This window comes from Geotrypetes seraphini, chromosome 1, assembly GCF_902459505.1.
Source record: "Geotrypetes seraphini chromosome 1, aGeoSer1.1, whole genome shotgun sequence".
Taxonomy (NCBI): Eukaryota; Metazoa; Chordata; class Amphibia; order Gymnophiona; family Dermophiidae; genus Geotrypetes; species Geotrypetes seraphini.
Window position 1 is genome coordinate 418,739,779 of NC_047084.1, and position 19,978 is coordinate 418,759,756.

At 46.5% G+C, this 19,978-nt stretch overlaps 1 protein-coding gene across 12 annotated transcripts in view; it reads right to left on the reverse strand.

Annotated features, from left to right (window-relative positions):
- Positions 1-10,432, reverse strand: part of PTPRD (protein tyrosine phosphatase receptor type D) — a 1,247,124-nt gene extending 1,236,692 nt beyond the window's left edge. For 10 of the 12 annotated variants that reach the window (XM_033918844.1, XM_033918800.1, XM_033918751.1 and 7 more), the window contains exon 1: positions 10,176-10,432. The gene's annotated coding sequence lies outside the window, so the exon portion shown is untranslated. The remainder of the gene's footprint in view (positions 1-10,175) is intronic. The other 2 variants (XM_033918826.1, XM_033918818.1) reach the window with 1 other exon arrangement.
- Positions 10,433-19,978: the final 9,546 nt, after the last annotated feature.

The window sequence follows — 19,978 nt, forward strand, 5'->3', positions numbered from 1 at the left end:
CTAGGGGGCTCCGTCGGTGATGTCACCCACATGTGGAGAATATGCTGCCTGCTTGTCCTGGGATAAAGCAGGTTACAAAAAATAAAATTGAATTTCTCACCTATAACAAAAAATTGTAAAGCTACCTGGATAATGAATCCCTCTCTTCCCATTCCCTCTTTTGGAATCACCTTTGAATTCTGAAAAACTGAACTGCATTCAGATTCCGAAACACAAAAATAATCCCAATGCCGATACATCATCATCCAATTTAAGGCATGGTTTTGTTTTAGTTTTTTTTAATGCAGTTGGGGAAAGGGGGGGGGCTGTGTCCATCTCTTGGCATACCCCCTTGTAAAAGTTTCAAAAATTGGTTTTATGACTTTTTGTGTGCGTTCTTGTACTTGTCCTCTATTATTGTGAAAGACAAACTTCCTACCAACTCAGGCTTCGTACAATTTACACATATATTTACATATATATTTTTGTGTTTCCAATTTGTTTATTACATTTGTTTACATAAAAATCTCCAATAAAATATTTTACGGGAAAAAAAAGAATTTGCATTGTAGATATATATATATATATATATAAAGAATTTACATTGTAGCTATATCTATCTATCTATAATGTAAATTCTTTTTTTTCCGCAAAATATTTTATTGGAGATATATACACACACACATATGTACATATATATTTATTTATTTATTTATTTTCCCACCTACATTCATAGAAACACATATACTCCCAAGGTACAAAAAGCCATCTATTACACAGATGCCTTTGCAGAGAGCCACTTCTGAGGTTTGCAGAGAAAAAGGACTCCTGCTGCGTTCTTCATTTCAGAGACAGCTCGAGGCACTGGGGCTTCACCTTCTATATTCAGCAGGGAAAACTAATAAAAGGAAACTATCCCAATTTGTTATTATCAAAGGCTTTTTTTTATCCTTTCTTTCATAGAAATGTAATCACAGGGAAACTGGCACGTTTTCTTATATTCTTGAACATAGAGTCTTTAATTTCCTGCAATTTAGGACAAAAGGGAACGAAAATCTGTGTTGGGCCATTAAATGGATTGTTTTCTGGCTCCTATAATAACGTGTTTAAACCACTTTCTCTCTCCTGTTTTCTTTCCACAGCCCAGTGCAGAATCTTAACGAGTATCTTCTTAATTACAGGAATGTACAGACAGGTAAATTGCATGGAGTTATCTTTCAATCTAAACATGCATTTATTTGGTCAGACTTGTTGTTCTCAAGGAAAATTTTCTAACTTGTTCAGAAGATTTGCTCTAGAGCAGTGGTATTCAACCCAGTCCTCAGGGACCACCTGGCCAGTCGGGTTTTAAGGATATCCAAAATGAATATGGATGACAGAGACTTTGAAAACCCGACTGGCCAGGTGGTCCCCGAGGACTGGGTCGAATACACCTGCTCTAGAATATCCAAAATAAGAATAGTACTACAAATGCAGACCTCCCCATACACGCACACACACAAAAGTGAAGTGCTGGGAGATAATTAGCTCTGCATTCTTACTGACTAATTTAGGGCTCCTTTTACAAAGGTGCATTAGGGCCTTAACGCACAGAATAGCAGGCGGTAGTTTTTTGGCTAGCGCGTGCTTTAGCGTGCGCTAAAAACACTAGTGTACCTTTGTAAAAGGAGCCCTTGAAGTTTAGGGTGAAATCCCAGAACTGTGACAGAAACTTCACAGAAATACTAAAGATTGGTGCTGTGTGTCTCTGGTCTAATTTTTAGCCTGGAAAAAATAAAAAGGCCGCATTGAATTCTAAGCCCCCATCAGTACTGCTGACCCTACAACCAACCCAACTGGTTTCAGGAATTCAGTATCTATCACTGCTTCTGAAACCTAATCTCCCACAGAAGGGCAGGTGCACTGAGCAGCAGCCAAACAGTTTTCAAGATATCCCATCCCCCCAAGAAAAGGCAAGGGCACTATTCATTTCTTCCTCCAATTCTGGTGTTAAGGAAACTTCTTATCACTACTCGTATATCTGATCACAGTTTTCATTGGTTTAAATCTTCCAGGTTTAAAATAATTCAATGTGTAACTGAACAAGAATATGGTGCAGCTCTTAGTATACCATACACCTCCCTCAAAAGCGCCTCACACAAAAACTCAATTTCCTTAGATAAGCAGCATTAAAAGAGCCGCAAGCCCCAGGCTAAAACCACAATCAGGAATCACTTTTGATTTAATCAACATTTTAAAACAAGCTGGTCTGCTCAATTTTAACCTGGCATACAACAGTGGTGTAAAGGTCACAAATTTTCTGACACTGTTACAAACTGTGAAAAGAGAAAAGCTGTCAAGTAGAATTTTCAGACAATGGCCATATTTTCATCGAACCAAAAAAAAACATTTTGGCTAATATTCTATTGTTATTATTATTATTTTAAAAGGCCCAAACAGTCTAACAATCTGCAGTCGTTCATTCTCAGACTAAAGGCGGGTCAGGGAGCCAAGCTGAGTCACTATAGTCAAAGCTGGCTAGGCAGTTCTTTGTGGAAGGAATTCTAACAATGTGAGGCCCGAGGTCCCTGATTTCCATGCATCTCATTCAGGCCAGCCCAGCATCCGACACTGAGAGACAGAGTGAGCCAATTCTGCAGTCCAGAAAGGTTAGCTCCCAGGCAAGGCGTTTGCTGAACCCCATCTCTGAGGCTAATCATTTCCATAGCTCCTAAGTGCATTCCCTTGAGTTCTGGCATGCGATGGCTCTCAGGTCCCGACTACACCCATAGCGATGCTAGTTGCCTGACAATACCTGTTATAATGCTTGAAATCCTATTTATTTATTGACAACAAAACTGATTTTTAAAAAATACATTCTATGCAGTTTACGACAAACATATGTAAGACAAAAAAAAAAAAAACAGAACAGAAAATTAAAACTTAAAAATATATAATTTTTATACTACTACAACTCAAGATTCATTCCACAGATTCAATACATGGTGCTGAAATCTTGGTGTGGATTCAAGATGTGCATGCAACTAATTAGGTAACAACATTAACTTTGCATTAACTGGCCTTATCAATTATTGCAGTTCACTGGCACCAATTTGAATTTGTGTATTATAACATCGAGTACCTAAATCCCATAGAGAGCGCAAAGAAGAAGGCAGACCTTCGGGCACTGGCATGTCCTCTGCGTTGGTGCCAGTGCCAAATGGGGGTAAGGAATATGATCGGATGGGTGGGTGGGTGACTGGAGCATGCCGGATCGCGGCGGGGGGGTTGCGACGTGAGCGTGGGGGGTGCCGGATCGCGGGGGGATGGTGGATCACGCGGGGGGGCGAAACGAGTGGGGGATGGCGGATCACACGGGGGGGGAGCCTTCATGAGCGGGGGAGAGCAATGCCGGTTCTTGAGGGGGGTAGAGCAGCGCCGCTGGCCTCGGGGGATGGGGGTGGGTGGGAACGAATCAAGCGAGTTTCCCTTAGTTCCTATGGGGAAACTCGCTTTGATATACGAGTATTTTGGTTTAGGAGCATGCTTCTGCAACGAATTATGCTCGTAAACCAAGGTTCCACTGTATTTACATGCTGTTTTATAGAATAGTTTCCATTTACATGCCAAAATTCCAAGAGTTTGGTGCTGGCATTTATACCAAGTTTCAGATGGTGTAAATTCCAATTCTCAACTTTAGCACTTAGAACTGATTTCCATGCCTATTCTATAAAGGATGCTCATCCCAGACCACCCTTTATAGAATAGTGCTTAGTGCTGACTTTTTTCTGGTGCTGGTTTTTGATTGCCATTTACTGAATCTGGCCTAATGAGTAGAAAACAGTCCTTGTAGGACAGGCTCTCTCAGCAGAGTCCCAATTTTTTTTTTTTTTTTTTAAAGCTTGAACAAAACACCCAAATTCATAGGAAACACTGAACCCCCATATTCCTATTTTCCAAGTTTCCAAGTTTGTCACTTGATATACCGTCTATCAAATAACAACTAAATGGTTCACATAAATTTTATAGTAAAATACAACTAAAAAGAAGTAAAAACAATATTAAATAAAATAATATAACTGGGGTTTATGAACCAAAATATACTGACAATGCCCAAAGGGAAAGGGGGACGGGGAATAAAAAATACATCGAGATAGAAAAGAAAAGAAAATGGGAGGGAAAGGGGGAAGGAAAATACAGAAGGAAGGGGATCGTTTCTTGGGAAGCGTTTATCAGTCTCTGCTGGAGTGTTTGGCATGCTCTGCAAGAGGGCTCTGATCTCAAGTGTTGGAGGCATCCTTAAAGAGAAGAGTTTTGATCTTGAATCTGAATTTCTCCAAGGAAGGCTCTAATCTGAGGTCCAACAGTCGAGTGTTCCAAAGGGAAGGGAGTGGTAACTGAGAAAATAGCAATGGATGGAATTACTAGTAGATTTTGCATATTGGACCGGAACGTTCTGAAGGAAGTATAGGAAATCAGATATTTGTCGATGAAAGCTGGAATATTTTTGTGTTTGATTTTGTAAGTAAGCAGGAGTATTTTGGCAAACTAATAAAAGAGACTAAAGAATGTTTTATAGGCTGGTCGAAATACCATAGTAGTCAAATAGTTTATAAATCTTGGAACGGTGTTCAGATCCAGATTGGTCTAAACTTTTTATCAGATCATCATTTACCAGGCTTCTCGTTTATGTGATTTTTTTTTTTTTTTTTTTTGGGTGGGGGGAGGACCAGGGTTTACTTTCTGTTCTCTCTTTGCAACTTTAGCTTGCATTAATGAAGAGTGGCATGAATATAAATTGAGCATCTTGGAAGGCAAAAAGGTCCTTTGCCCACCAGCCAGACAGCAAACAAAAGATGCACGGGATGCTGCGAATTCCCCTTACTACGATTCGCACGCATGAGCTATCAACAACACTGTCCAGCATTTAAAGTCATTATACTTTGTAGGCGACGAAACCAAAGCCCACGGTTGCCATTCCCGCCACTGGACCTGCCCTGGAAAATTGGTATTTCATAGGCTGTGCAACCCATCTACAAAAAGAAATGTGACTCCCCTGAGGCAGTGCTGTTTGCATTAACCTTAAAGAAATCCAGTAGTAGATGTGCAAAAAAAGTCTGCGCCATGAATAGGCTGAAGCCTGGGTGCTTAGCTGTGCAACTTGCGCAAAAGGGATCTGCAAACCCCCTCTTTCGCGCTCTACTGTGTTTCCCTTTGCAACAGAGAAATAAACTATTCACCCTCTGCTCCTGCCCTGATAAATCACTGGTAATAAGAGCAAGAAATTTCTAACCACTCAACCCTGCTTCAGGCTGCCACCTAAACCACTTTGCATTCCTTAAGCAGCCTCTACAAATCCCAGCTCAGGAACGGAAGGGTGGAAACGACATAGAGGGATAGAGATCTATGAAGACACACAACTGCCAGTATGAACTTTTACATCTGAAGAAAAATAATCTACCGGTTCCCTGCTCTGGCCCTTTTCATTTAAAAACAAAACAAAAAAAAAACCCCAAAAAAACACACACACATTTTGACACGCTATGTATGCTAATGTTTTTCAGGAATATAAATGATAACAGCTAAGCATGCAAAAATAAAAAGGGGCTTTAGATTTAATTAAGCACTATGCTATTTAGAGTGCAAATCCTTCAACAGCCTGCTTCATTTCTTTAAAGGGGATTAACTAGAAGGTCTAAAGTTGAAGTTAAAAGCAGTCTGCAGGCTTTCACAGACTAGTCAACAACTTCTTTAGGTAGGCTTCAGGATCCTTGTATTAGGAATGATAGCATCCTTTGCAATAGCTCTCCCAAGCAAACAAACATTTAGAATAATGCATCTGTTTTATGGACACCCTCCCCCCCAAAAAAAAAAAAAAAATCTAAAGGACTGTTTAGGAACAATTATTTCTGCCTGAAAGATGTCCAGAGGTACAAAAACAGGAAAACGTGCACTGCCCTGATAGGGGTAGCCCGAAATGAAACTAATAAAATACCCTAATAAAATACTGAAGCTTCAAATCCTTCTTGCTTCTCACTGGATGACTTTATTGAATTCAGATTTACCATGAAGGCTGTGTTTCCATTTGCAGAGCGCCCCCCCCCCCCAATACCTTCACAATCTGTACTGTCCAATAGTTCATCAAATCAAGCCCATTCTGACAGCAATTCAATATGCAAATAATTTCACTCAGCTCCTTTACACAAGGTCTGCCTGGTCAATTTGAAATACTGAAAATCAACAGAGGAGCAGTGTAAGTATACTCGACCTCATTGCCTAATGTCTATCAAGGCTGCCACGGTTGGTCGATTTTAAATTTGTGAACCTGGCACTCTAGACGTACAGTGCATCTTCAAGCCAGACCTTCCCCCTCCAACACCACTCTCCAACCTAAGTACTTAATATACAATGGAATTCCTGAGCTGGCAAATCTGTACAAGTACTTGCAAAGCTCCTTTGAAACACACCATCCATTTGCCTTCATGTTTCCTCAAGGCTCCCTCTGTTGCACTCCCCCACCCCCACTTCCATCATAATGCCAGCGCCACATTCCAAATTCCTAACCTAACTCAACTGGAAAGGCTTTTGCTGTGTAGTATCTTCCACATACTACTAATATTTATCACGTATATAGCACCTGAAAGGTGTATGCAGTGCTGTACATATTGACATTTAATAAATGGTCCCTGCTCTGAAGAGCTTACAATCTAACTTTGACATAAATAATGTTAACTTCAGAGCATAGGCAAATTATGCCTGTTTAGTTTGGAGGGGGTAAAGAAGTTATATTGATAATGGGAGGGGGCAGTAACGGACCAAGTCAGGAACATCATGCCCCCCTCCCCCGATCTAACCCCCTCATCTCCACCCCAAACCTACAGCTATAAGTCAGAAAATTTCCTAGGAAGGCAAACTATCCAAACACTCAGCAAATCACGCCATTCTTAAATATACATAATACATGTATATAAGATATACATGCCAACATTTGGGTGTCAAAGTACACCAACTTCTTATTTCATGGCATGTCTTTTTGCTTATACAGTACAGTATCCAATGAACTCTAGAGCTACAGCCTCAGCACCCTGAGGTTGTGGGTTCAAATCCCATGCTGTTCCTTGTGATCCTGAGCATGTCACTTAATCCCCATTTGCTCCAGGTGCATTAGACAGAGTGAGAGCCCACCGGGACAGATAGGGAAAAATGTTTGAGTACCTGAATGTAAACTATTTTGGCTATAAGTGGTATATAAGTACCAAAAATAAATAAATTTTAGGATCTAGTGAAAATGGGCATAGTGGGTATAACTCTAGCCACTATACAGGTCAGACTAGACAAGTGGTTTCAAACTCAAACCCTTTGCAGGACCACATTTTGGATTTGTCGGTACTTGGAGGGCCTCAGAAAACATAATTAATGTTCTATTAAAGAATTGACAATTTTGCATGAGGTAAAACTCTTTATAGTTTATAAATCTTTCTTTTTGGATAAGTCTTAATAATAATATTGTAATTTATAGCTACAGAGACATATGATCACGAAACTGCTTTATTTTACTTTTGTGATTATGATAAACATATCAAGGGCCTCAAAATAGTACCTGGCGGGCCGCAAGTTTGAGACCACTGGACTAAACAGACCATACTGGTCTTTACCCGTCTTCATTTATTGTTAGAACTGATAGGTTTTCTTTTTAAAAACAACTTCATCGGTGCGCAGCCCTCAGCTTGGAAGAGACAGCACAGATGCAGACACGGAAGTTCATGCAAAACCCCACCCCCACAATTCTCCCTCTCAGTCACGATGGGAGGGGTGAAAGGCAAGAACCCATACTAGGAGTCTTCCAAGAATCAGTCATTTTATTTATTCTCAGCCCGTCAGGGCAATTGATTGGACTAAGGAAATCTATAGCAATGCCCTTTGTGTGTCAAGCACGTGAATGAAAATTCCTCCTGCTGAATTACTTTGCATACCCGTGCACTGGTATTTACAAGAGCAGTTTATAAGGGCCCCTAGTGGCTTAACACATAGCAGCAGATATCGGGAAATCCCACCAGCGCTCTTTGGGTCTGGATTCCCCGACACGCTCCACTCTATGACCTTAAAAAGCCCAAATCACTAACGCTTCTTTTATGTATAATACAATCACCGGTAAGTACAGCCCCAGAACTGCCTCCTTGCCTTCTACCCCCAAAAACATAAAAATATAGGGGGGAAGGGAGAGGATGTGCTTTATCGTTTCACATTCTGCAAATGCAGCACAGCGCAACTGAAATCCAAGTTACACAATGGCCACCACGCGATCTTCAGTTCATACTGCGAATCAAAATTATTCATTATAAAATAATAGGGCTGGTGATACTTGAAAACAACGATTTCACAACATGGACTACAAAGATTCAGCGCTGCAGTTTTGCAGAGCTGTCACTATCCTTGATGGCTCTGCAATGCTAACGCAAGCCACAATGAAATTTCATCCAGCCTTTCGGTAACCTGCCCTAGACGGAGCCTAAGGCGCACAGGCTGGAGTCTCATTTTCACACTAAAACAGACACCTAAATTTACTCCTCCCTTACCAACCGCCAAGAGAAAAATGCTAAAATAGGAAAGCCACTCCTGAAAAAAAGTCCCCAATTAAACATCGCTCCTTATCTTGTCATGCACATATACACACAAACAAACTGTTGTGTCGGTTAGCTACTTACAAAATCCCTTGCCAGCACCTACACAGCTTTTAGCAGTTCTAACTGGACAAAAATTTGACAGATGAAATTATGAAAGCGGCCAGCTTGTCGATTTCACACTTCAAAAATACAATAATAGCAGATCTCCTGGGAGAGAATTTTCAAGCAAACTGTCACAAAACTGCAAACTGGAAGTATACTTTCTTTTCAAGAAGAAAAGCTGATGGGAAGGAGTGTCTTAATTTTTGGAGATTGGGAATTTGAAAGATGAAAACGTTTTTTTTGCTTTCTCCAGTTCAAATTTCCCACCCCCACCCCCAGCACAAGTCGGTGAACTAAAACCCCTCCGATGAACCCGGTTTAAAGTCAGAGCAGAAGACTGTCACAAAATCTAAACCTTGCACTAGGTTATTAAATCCATTCCTCACGGCAAACTTCTGGATTTCAATACCTAATTGTAAAAAAAAAAAAAGTTGCCTTGTATTTATGATGAATTCTAGTTTGGAATAGCTGTGAAGTTTGCATGAATATAAAAATCAAATTGATCATTGCAAAGAAAATCCCTACACAGTCCAGGCTTAACAACAAAACCCCTTTTGGATAGGGGCAAACAACTGCTTTCAGTCTCTGAAGCCAAATCATCGAACAACCTCTGTGTGGGGAAAACTCCTCAGAGAACCGCATAACCCAACACAGCCACTCAAAAGTCACCTCTTCTCCCAAAGAAATCTGCTCAAAGTCTTTAATGGATAGTAGGACTTTGCAGGTACTAAAAGAAGGCAGATGTCACAAGCAAACCAAAATAAAAAATGGGGAGGTGGGGGAAAGGAAGCGGGTAGATGGAAGTGGTCAGAGAGCCTGGTTAGGGACCGGATCGCTCCACTACGAAGCTTTGCATTATTAAAATGCCAGCCCGGGCAAGAAGCATAGACGGGAGAAGTTACTACAAAAATCAAAACACAGACGAACTCTTAGAGGAGGAAACTGGAGCTTGTTTTTCACAGCTACCGTAATTCCCAAGTCAGGCACTAACAAAGAATGATGATATTTAAAAAAACAAAACAAAAAAAACCACCCTGAAGTGAGGGAGTATAAGGAAACCAAGGATTGCAGACCAGTACCCACACTGGTGAACAACAAAATCGGTCCCCTTCCATGACAAACTACTATTAATGGATCACTCCCTATCGCTTTGTCCCCTGAAAGGCCAGCAGCTCTTTGACCCCCCCCTTACAAAAAAAATACAGACCCAGTAACAAGTCACTTTTTTTTGTACAACGATCCCAAATAACCTAGCATGGGCACCTCTCAGCCAAAACAGCCCACCTACCATCCAATTTCAAGTCCTCTGGCTCCTGATCAAGCAGCAAAAGCCGAGATCCTCGAGACTGAGAAGAGCTGGTCTATGCCTTGCACATACCGTCTATCTAATCACTGTCTTCATAGGAAACCCCTCATGCAAATCTAGCAATCCTTGCATTTTGCACTTGAAGCGTTCAAAGGGGGGGAGTAGCACCGGGGACTTGGGGGTACCTGTTCATGCTCGCTCCTCTCCAGCAACGGCTGCTCCCTCCAGGCTGACACTTTAATCCCAGGCAAGAGAAGCGGCGGTGGCGGTGAGAGCTGGAACTCCCCTCCAGTGCAGATCCTCCGACTCCTCCTGCGGTCCGTGCACATAAATCCTCACCCCCGAACCTCCGCCGACAGCGGCGGCAGGTCCCGGGGTGGTGGTGGCGGCGGCAGGTCCCTTGCCTTGGATCCGCGTCCCAAAGTCCCCCTCCCACCCCCTCCCCTAGCTGCTGCCAGCCCCCCTCCCACTCCTCAGGGCTGGTCCTGGCGCGAGGTGCCACCGTCCTGCCACAGCTGAACACTACCCCGGCCCCTCCCCCTCCTAAATAAGCAGTACGCGCGTGGGGATCCGTGTGCTTTTTTTTTTTTTTTTTCGCCTGCACCAGGGAAAAAAGGAATCACCAGGCCGTCGTCCAATCAAGCTTTCGGCCACTTTCCCTCGGCAAGCTGCACGAACAAGTTGCAGAAAACGTTTCGAGTGACCTGGTGCTGGTGGAAGAAACTGCTTGCTCTCTCCTCCGCGCTCGCTTTGGCTCTGCCGCTGCTCCTCTTTCGGCAACCCGGGCTGGCTCCCTGCAGCTCTTCCCTTCACTGTTTCAGCAAAGTGATCCGCCCCCCTTACCTTAAAGCAACAGAGACCCCTGTTTGCAGTGCTAGAACTGCCTTTCTTAAAGTTACCGCTGTTTGTGACTTGCTTGGGACTCCTGTCCTTTGCTAGTCACACTGGCTTCTATAGGAGGATGCTAAGAAGTTTAGATGGAGGAAAAACCGTCTCAAGATTCCTGTGTGTTCTGCAAGACCAGATGTACATCATGAGCCCTACTGGCTTGAATCTTTTTCACTGCATTTAGCTTTAATAAGCCAACGAACCGGGTGCAGGGCTACGGCTCTGTCCAGCATTTCAAGCTCCATTGTTTCTGGCAGCTTTTGTCAAAAAGCCTCCTTGATCATCTATGACAGGTTAGCGCCCTATTTGGAGTAGAGGGTGACTGAAGGAACTTTTTTTTTTTTTTTTTCAGTTTCAGCTGAAACCTAGCCTAAAGCCAAAATTCACTACTTGGATTCAGCTGAAATGAAGCCAAAACGGAAACTGGCTACTACTGACCCGAAACCACGGGAGCCAACTTTTGATAATGATTGGGGATGCTCGGTTTATAACTCGCAACAGATTTTCCCGCGATTCTTGCAGTTGTCCGGGATTCACCGCGGCAAGACTCAGCCAACTGCAACAATCATGACGCCAGCTGAGGAAGCCTATGAGAACAAATTTCCCCTCATCCAGACCAAAAAAACAAAAAAATCTGGTAGTAAGAGACCAGCCTGTATTTAAATGTCAAGAGCAGGGCAGGTCATTATTGAGATGGCTTGGGAAAATCCACTGCTTATTCCTAGGATAAACAGCATAAAATCTGTATTATTACTTGAAACAGGATACTGGGCTTGATGGAACTTCAGTCTATCCCAGAATGGCAATTCTTATGTTCTTATCAAAACTTAGGGTCCTGATACTCTCTCCTCCCCCTCAAAATTTGTCAGCATCATACTTGGTCTCTCTCTCTCCATTCAAGCCATTCATAGCAATTTTCTTTTGTCCATCCACACCACACTCTACAGTATTTCCCCAATTTTTGTTCATTTCTCTTCTTCCCCCTCCCTATTCCTCCTGCATAGGTATAGTTTGATGTTTTATATTTAGAGACAGGGAGTTTAATAGCGCTTTTCCTGCTCCACTCCCTAAAGGAAAGCCCAAGAGCCCTCGTCTCAAAGGGCGGCTGTAATGCGGGATGGAGGGCCCGCGTTGCCTCCCATGGAGACGAGCGCACTGCGCGAGTGGGTAGGTTTAGGAGGGCCGGAGGCAGCTTAGCGGTAGGTGAGTTTTTCCCGCCGCGGGGCTGCCTCCTGATAGGCGAGGTGCGGGGCTAACGGCCGGGCGGAGCTTATAAAGCCGGGACCTCGGAGGACTCGGAGTCTTCCTGGGTCCTCCAAGGCGGCTTTTACCTGTCGGGTGAGCAGCGTGCGATGGCAAGGGGTGTGGATGGTGGGACTGAGCAGGCAGAGATCTCCTTACTCGCCGGAGACTCCCTCAGCGAGGACGAGCAGGTGGGAGTCGGGCGAAGTGAGGAGATGGGGCGACCAACCCGACGTTCTAGAACGGCGCCTCTGTTGGTCCTGGTGGTGACGGGGGCGGGACTAGGAGACATGGGAGACATAGCTTCGCTAGTCAGTGCGGGGCCTGCAGTGCCAATATCGGTGCTGCGAGGGAGGGGAAGAGCAGGCGCTCGGTGGCTACATGTGCATGCAAGCCGTAGCTCGAGGAGATCTGTAGGCAGAACTTCTAGTCTGCCGGTATTGGCTGGCAGATTGCACAGGGAGCACCGGGCTTCTGTGTCAGCACTGGGGCCTCGTGCTGCTGGGGAGAGGGAGGTTTGTAGTGTCGAGGGAGGAAGTGGGGCTGTTATGGGAGGAGGTGGATCTGACCGGCCCATGGGTCTGCAGAGTGCAGGGCCCTCATGGGGTTTGAATCCCTGGGGGCCTATGCGGGGGATACCCCTATGGATGTCGGGTGGCCCCTCTGCAGGCTCGTCGTTTCCATGGGGCACGGTGCAGGTAGAGAGTTGGCTGCCTGGGCCTTGCCAGGGGAGGCTGATGGAGCCAGCGGGCGTGGGGGCCTTGGGGTGCATGGGGGTGGGGGAGTCTCGGTTGTTACTCCTTTGTCTGGTTTTTCTCTGCAGGTCCCGATCACTGGAGTAGATGTTACGGCGGCGGCATCTCAGAGGCTGGAGCGTGGGCGAGCGACGCAAGGAGAGTCTCCTGGAGTGATGGCGCAGCGCGGACCTGGTGAGGTTGTTGTTGGTGATGCTCGGGAGCCTACGGCGGAGTGTGCGGTTGCTGCGGACGGCGCCGTGGATCATATGACTGGAGTTCTGGAAGCATCGATTTAGGGTAATACGGCACCTGTGGCTGCTACAGGGGGTAAGAGGGCTAAGTCTAAACGTAAGAGTAGGGGTAGATGTGGGCGTGTGTCATCGTCGTCATCGTCTTTTTCATCTTCGTCTTCTTCTACTAGTTCTTCTGCGTCATCACATGCATGCACGGTGGGGGCGGGGATGGGAGGCGGAGACGCGGGGCCATCAGGGTCTCAGGAGAGAGGTGCTCCGGCATTAGTGGCTTTGTCAGAGCTTTGGGAGAGGGTCCCTAAGCGGTTGCGCCACCGGATTAGGAAGCGCGCTTGCGTAGATATCTTCCACTTGATGGAAGGCAAGTCACGGCGGAAGAGTAAAAAGAAGGATAGAAAGGAGGGAGGGGTGTCTAAGGCGGTGCCAGTGTCATGGAATGTGGTCAATTGGATTCGATCCTTCTTGCGTTTGGCTGGTGTTTGGGGTCGGGCGCGGCCGCAGAACTACGGTCTCTTACTGTCATATGCCGACTCAGTGTTAGACGCGTACCAACGTTTCAAAGGGTGATCGTGGCTCAACTACGACGAGGCCTTCCACGACAAAATGGAGGAGAATGGGTTCATGTCCTGGGGCACGCAGGATGTTAACTTGTGGTTGAACCACATGGCTTGCCAGCCTGGTCCCGGTGCTCAGGGTCCCGGTCGGTTCCCGGTGGGAGGGGGTAGTGGACGGTCCTTTCGGCCCGCAGTTGGGGGGTTTGCAGGAGTGTGTTGGCGGTTTAACCAGGCGACTTGCGCTTTTACCGATTGTAGATTCCGGCATGCCTGTTCACTCTGTGGTCAATCGCATTCAGCCCTCAAATGCCCCCAAAAAGGGGGAGGAGCTCCGTCCGGACCCAGTAAGGCGTAGGGAGGTGCCCACACCAGTGCATGTGGCAGCTCTTCGCCCTTGGTTACAGCGATATGGGGATCACGCAGCGGCTGTACTGCTTGAACATGGGTTAGGGGAGGGTTTTCCTTTTCCTTTTCAGGGTGAATTGCGTGAATGTAGGTTGCAAATGCATCATCAGTGTGCCATTTAAAGACGGTCGTGCAGGCGAAATTGGAGGGAGAAATTGCATTGGTAAGGATCGCGGGGCCGTTTCAGGTTCGCCCCTTTACACCTATGATTATCTCACCCTTGGCCGTGATTCCCAAAAAGGAGCCAGGGAAGTTTTGGCTAATTCACAACTTGTCTCGGCCAGTAGGGGCAGCGGTTAATGAGGGCATCCTGGCAGATCTTTGCACGGTGCGGTACGCCTCTTTTGATAATGCTTTGCGACTGGTGTTGTGAGCGGGTAGGGGTGCATTTTTGGCGAAGGTGGACATAGAGGCGGCTTTTCGCCTCCTGCCGGTGCCCTTTGTTGGGCTTCCGCTTTGAGCGGTGTTACTATTTTGATCGGTGTTTGCCTATGGGTTGCTCCATTTCGTGTGCCTACTTTGAGCGTTTCAGTTCTTTCCTCCATTGGGTTACGGTTTCACGGTCCCGCTTGGACTCGGTGGTACACTATTTAGATGATTTCCTTTTCTTGGGCTCTCCAGCTTCCGATGAGTGTGCTCGTTTGAAAAGTGTTCTTGAGCGCATGGCTGAGGAGTTTGGCGTTCCCCTGGCAGTGGACAAATCAGAGGGGCCAATACAGGTACTTACCTTCCTGGGCATAGAAATTGATACAGTGGAAATGGTCACTCGGCTTTCTGTGGGTAAAATCGGTCAGATGCTGGATCTGATTCAGCAAGTTCTCCGGTCGCGGAAGGTGACACTGAAGACTGTGCAGTCTCTGTTGGGGTCCCTCAATTTTGCTTGTCGGGTGCTTCCCATGGGTAGAGCTTTTATGCGACGGTTGGCTGTTGCTACTGCGGGCATTCGTGATAAACGACATTTTGTCAGACTGTCAGCAGGTGTGCGTGCTGATTTGGGAATGTGGGATATCTTTTTGCATGGGTTCAACGGCACTCTTCGGATTCAAGCCCTTGAGGTGGCTAATTTTGACTTTGAGTTGTTTTCTGACACTCGGGTGGTCTCGGATTTGAACTTAAAAGTCAGGGAGAGTGGTGCGTGGCGTGTTTGCCGGAGAGCTGGAGTATTCGGGTTATTATGCGTAACATTATGCTTCTGGAATTGTTTCCACTGGTGGTGGCGTGCAAACTTTGGCCTGCGCGGTTATGAGATAGGTGGATCGTTTTTTGGTGCGACAACCAGGGTGTGGTGGAAGTGGTGAACAGGCAGAGTGCACATTGTTTAGAGGTCAATGCGTTGGTTCGCAAATTGGTGTTGCGTTGCTTGCAGTTAAATCTTTATGTTCGTGCGCGGCATGTCCCGGGGACATAGAACTTGATTGCTGATGCCTTGTCTTGCTTTCGTTTTCCACAGTTTCAGCGTCTTGCACCGGAAGCTCGCCTGGAAGGTTCACCGATGCCCGAATTTTTATGGGACCTGGTCAGGACGGAATCTGGGAGATGCTCCGCATGTCAGTAGGTTCGTCGACATGGACTCATTACTGTGCCGGCTTCCGATTGGTGGCCACTTTTGTGGAGTCGAAGGGCTGGGTCCCGGGTTCAGTTTCGGAGCCGTTGTTGGCGGAATATGTGTTACACGCTTTCAGATCCGGAGATTCCCGAGGTACAGTTTCAGGGCACCTTGCGGGCTTTGCCTTTTTCAGTAGAGCCTTCAGTTGGGACTGCCCTTTGTCTGGGCTCTTAGTGCGGTGCCTGCTGGCCGCCATGGGACGATTGGTGCCGTGTCCGCCAGATAGCCGCTTGCCCATCACACATGACTTGTTAGTTCGCCTACTGGAAGTGCTGCCGGCAGTAACTCGCTCCACCTTCGAGGGGCAGCTTTTTCACGCAGCTTTCTCCGTGTCATTTTTCGGGGCGCTACGGGTAGGAGAGTTGTTGGGAAGTCCTGCTGCAGGACACATGGGGCGGGGGTTGCTGCGTTGGCATGTTTGTTTCTCTGGTAGCACTTTGCGGGTATTCCTGGCGGGATCCAAGACTGATCAGACTGGTAGAGGCCATTCTCTGGTTCTATATCATATCCCGGGTAGTTTGTCATGTCTGGTCACTTTGATGCGTCACTTTCTTGCGGTACGTGTTCAGGAGGGGGCCCCCTTATTCCTACATGAGGATGGCTCTTCTCTCACGCCTTATCAGTTTTTGGCAGTTCTGCGTTTGGCTTTTGGTAGATGTGGGGAAATGTCTACTCGTTATGGGACCCATTCTTTTCGTATTGGGGCTGCGACCATTGCACATGCCGCTGGATTGTCCGCCAAGGGCATTCGACGCTTAGGGCGCTGGTCCTCTGGGGCTTATAGGGGATATATACGGCCTATAGGGGGTCTCGGGTGGAATGCGGGGGAATAGGTTCTTTGAGAGGAGGGGTAGTACCAGCGGGTGTAGACCTGGGGGAGAACAATCTCTGGGGGACAGCGCACGGGAAGGGGCACCTTGTATCACTAACAGATAACAGGTATTGTAGGGACTAGGTTCAGTGTGTCCTTTGTTTTTGCAGACTCTGTATCCCGGGCCTGTTCTGTTTGGATTGTGGGCCACTCATTTGTGCATCGGACCAGGGAGCGGGCGCTTATCCACCCAGGTGGCCTGCATTTGGGCTTGAAGAACTTGGGAGTACATGTATCCTGGTGGGTGCAACGGGGTATGCGCTGGAATCAGCTCCTTCCTCTTATGGCTCGCCAGCATACTAACTACCGTCAGTCGGATCTCCTGTTGGTTCATCTGGGCGGCAACATGTGGTCTCCCTGATGGTCAAACAGTTCATAGACCGTATCAAAGATGACCTTCGCCGTGTGCTGGACTGGTTCCCCCATTTGCGGCTGGTATGGTCTTATATCATACCCCGCCCACGTAGATTGGAGTCGCGCAGATGGACCCTAGGGTTGGCTAAAATTAATAGACAGGTGGGCAAGTGGGTTGTTGGTATGGGAGGGGTGCAGATCCAGCATTCTTGGGTGGATGTGACTTGTAAGGGTTTGTTTTCATGGGATCAGGTTAATTTGTCGGCGGTGGGGTGGGACTTACTGCTGGATGATTTTGCCACCTGTTGTGATTCTCACCTTGCTGCCACGGGCGTTTAGTCGAAGCTCGGGTTTATTGGTGGAGGCCTGCTTGAGACAGGCCTTGTGGCTGTTATCCTGAGCTACGGTATGGTGAAGCTCATCAGGAGATGAGCGGGGGGGCCGGCAGGGAGCCGTGCCCGGGTTCTGGTGTCTCTGGTTAAAGGGGCATGTTGGGACATGCCACCCCCTAGACGCTTGCTGGCAAGGCAGGGTCGGGGACCGAATATTATTGGTAATGGTTTAAGGTGTAGCTCGGGAAACTGTTTTTGTTATGTGAGTGTTAAATTAATTGTTTGTTAATAAACAGAGCTGCGGCTATTTATCCATAAGTGAGTGTGGTTTGGTTTTTGGAGGGGAGTTTGTGTGTGGGTGGGGTGTGGGAGAGAGAGCGGGCCAATACATATCCCGCTGTTAATCATTTTTAGCCTGCTCTTCTTCTCATTTTCCCTTGACCCAGCCAGTGGCATAGTAAGGGAGAGCACTGGCACCTCTCTGACCCCTTGTAACACTTGTGCCTGCCCTTCCCTCCAAGACCAAGCGCCTCCCCCCTCACCTTCCGATCTTTCCAACCACTCTCACAAAATCCTGGTGGTCTAGTGGGATGAGGGGGTCAGGTCAGACACCCCCCCCCCCAGCTTGGTGTCAGGGGTCCCGGTTTTGGCAACAGAAGAGAGAGTGTGCGTACAGCGGGGGGTGCAAAAATGTGCTTCCGCCCTGGGCGCCCCTACTATTGCTATGCCACTGAACTAGCCACCTAAGGGTTGGATGCATTAAAAATGATCAGACCATGCGGGTCACTATGGGCCAAGTTTTTGGCTGATTTCAAAATGGCAATCGATGTTCAAATGGCTTCTCATGCAAATGAGTTTTGAGGGGGGCAGCCATAATCCCATCCGATCATTCATTTTGAAAGCGACTCACACATGTACAGAGCCAGCAGAGGAAGCCCCAAAGCAGCATCCTGTCACTCAGCTGTTGGGGGCTTTTTTTTTTTTCTTTTTTAATGGCACAGATGTTGTACATATGTTATATATGCACAATACCTATCCCCATTAAAAAAATAAAAACTGTGCCAGCTCCCCCATGGACCCCCTATACTCCAACCCTCCCCTGAAGATCACAGCCGCCTACCCCCCTCCCCATGAGGATCCTTGGCAGAAGGGATGCCTAATCCCTCCTGCCCTGGCATGTTTCCCCAACATACCCTGCCACCCCCACCAACATGAAGAACCTCCCTTTTGACCCTCCCACCATCCCACCAAAGTCCCCAAAAGAAGGACCTGGTTGGCTGATAGGCTGGGGGGGGAGGGGTAAGGACAGACTTCCCCCAGCTCAAGGACACCCCCCCTGACTCCCCCCTGACATGAAGGCATGGTTGTTGAGGGGGCTTGGGCACCCTTCTGCAGGTAATTGCACAGGTGTTGGGGGGAGGGGTGTGTCCGGCAGGAGGAATTGGGCACCCTCCTACCAGGGAGGTTCAGGGGGATCACAGTAGGAGAGATTAGGCATCTCTCCTGCTGGGGAAGTTTGGGGGATCATGGCAGGAGAGGTTAGGTATCTCTCCTGCCAGGAAAAAGTTTTGGGGGATCACAGCAGGAAAGATTAGGTATCTCTCCTTCCGGGTAAAGTTTGGTAGGGTCATGGTAGGAGAGATTGGACATCTCTCCTGCCAGGGAAGATTCAGGGGATCGCATGGGACCATGATAGGAAGGACTGGGCATCACTCCTGCCGCGATAATTGCAGTAGTGGGGGGGGGGGAACAGTTCCAGGATTCTGTAACCAACGTTGTTTATGACAGACACCGGTTACAGAATCCTGCTTTTAGGCGAAGGACTAGCCCCTCCTTCGCCTAAAAGGTCTTGTTTTGGGTGTTTGGGACTTGGGCGATTTTTTGGTCAGGAATGTTTTGTAAGGATAGATGTAGTGGTGGTCTGGGCGATAAAACTGCTGAACATTGAGGTAGTCCATTCTTTTTTTTTTTTAACGTGGGGTTTTTTTTGGGAGAATGGATATTTCCCTGCTGCCTATTTTCTGTGCCTAGGTACTTAGGCCAAAAGGGGACAGACATTTCTTTTGATTATGCCCCTCCACGTTTCTAGATATTTAAACTAGAAGACGGGGATAGCATATGTATGAAATACAATTATGGAGGCCATCCCCCAGCAAAAGACAAGATGTGATGTAGTAAAGATAGCAACATAAACAATATTAACAACTAGCTGATGCCCCGGCGTTGCAGGGGTATTTAATTATAGCAATAACACTGTAAATGGATTCAAATAAAGATACTTTATAGTGGTGAATAAAATTATTTTTTTACAGCTTTATAAAAAGTACAATATTCAAATTATAATGTGAAATATTTGACAAAATGAATACAATACAACAAACACAAAATTTGATTATAAACAACAATTTTAGTTTCACCTCCAGGAGCAAGAACATATAAATTCTTGGGTGAAGAGATCCCCAGAACATATCACCCCAGGTAGTGAGGGATCTGCATACCAAGTTTCGTTCAAATCGGTCAAGCCGTTTTTGATTTACTGTGAGAATGGCAGCTGTTTACATTTTTTCCATTGACATGAATGGGTAAAATCTGATTTTCTGTTTTTAGCTCCGCCCACGTGTGCAGGTGGGCCGCGAGATCCCCAGAACATATCACCCCAGGTAGTGAGGGATCTGCATACCAAGTTTCGTTCAAATCGGTCAAGCCGTTTTTGATTTACTGTGAGAATGGCAGCTGTTTACATTTTTT